Genomic DNA, 1,348 nt, shown 5'->3' on the forward strand with positions numbered 1-1,348 from the left:
AAAAGAGAATTTTTCTGAGTTACTTGAAGTAAATGTTTCAAAGTTTTACAAATCTACTGAGCATTATTACTAAGTATACAAAGAGAGTTGATTGTATTGCAAGTATTATAATATTTCATACTTGTAAAGGGAATCCAAAGCCATCATTGAAATTTTTCAATCATTGCAATAAACTTTCTTTCACAGGGTGTGAATAGAAAGGGGATAGAGTTACTTGGAAAAGTGTTTTCCAAGAGTATAAATATTAGCGAGTGTGTAAGATACTTAGAGATCTCAGGGTGAGATATTGTAATTACTACTCATAATATTTAGTGGAAAATCTCTTGTGTTGCAAGAGTACTGGACGTAGCCTTCGATGGACAAGAAGGTGAACCAGTATAAAATCCTTGTGTACTCTCTTTTCCTTTACCCATTTAATTTATTCTTGTTTATTTTTTTGCATTATTATCCGCTGCATATTAACTCTTACATTTTGCAGAAAAAACTACCATAATTTTAGGTCAACTAATTCACCCCCCTCTTAGTTGCAATCTCATTCTTATAATTGGCACTAGAGCTATATTTGAGTAAGATACTCTCAAATCTGATCCTACATCAAGATGGCCTCAAGATCATTCCTAGGAGAAGGGTCCAACATCAACCGCCCTCCAAGCTTTGTTGGAGAATGCTATGATTTCTGGAAAATTAGAATGAGGATCTTTATTGAATCTCAAGACTTAGACATATGGAACACCATTGAAGAATGACCATATATACCCTTTACTGTTATCAACAGTATAAGGGAAATAAAGACAAAATCATCATGGAACGATGAAGACAAAAAGAAGGTACAATATGATTTAAAGGCAAAGAACATTCTCACCTCCGCTCTCGGTATTGATGAATTCTTTAGAGTATCAAATTGAAAATCTGCAAAAGAAATGTGGGATACTCTAGAGACCACACACGAAGGAACAGAGGAAGTAAAAAGGTCAAGACTCAACACTCTTTCTCAGGAATACGAAATTTTTCGTATGAAGGCTGGAGAGAAAATTTTTGATTTACAAAAGAGATTTACTCATCTTACCAATCATCTTCTTGCACTTGGTAAAGTTCTATCAAATAGTGACTTAAACTTAAAAGTTCTTAGATCACTCACCAGAATATGGCAACCAAAGGTAACTGCAATTTCTGAAAAGAAAAGTTTATCCAAAATTTCATTGGCTGCTTTGTTTGGCAAATTGCAGGAACACGAACTAGAACTTAGCCAACTTGATCAACACGAGGAGCAAGAAAAGAAGAAGAAAAATATTTCTCTAAAAGCAAAAGTAGATAGATATGACTCATCTGGAGATGAATCAGAAAAAGA

Source organism: Lupinus angustifolius, chromosome LG10 (assembly GCF_001865875.1).
Source record: "Lupinus angustifolius cultivar Tanjil chromosome LG10, LupAngTanjil_v1.0, whole genome shotgun sequence".
Classification (NCBI taxonomy): Eukaryota; Viridiplantae; Streptophyta; class Magnoliopsida; order Fabales; family Fabaceae; genus Lupinus; species Lupinus angustifolius.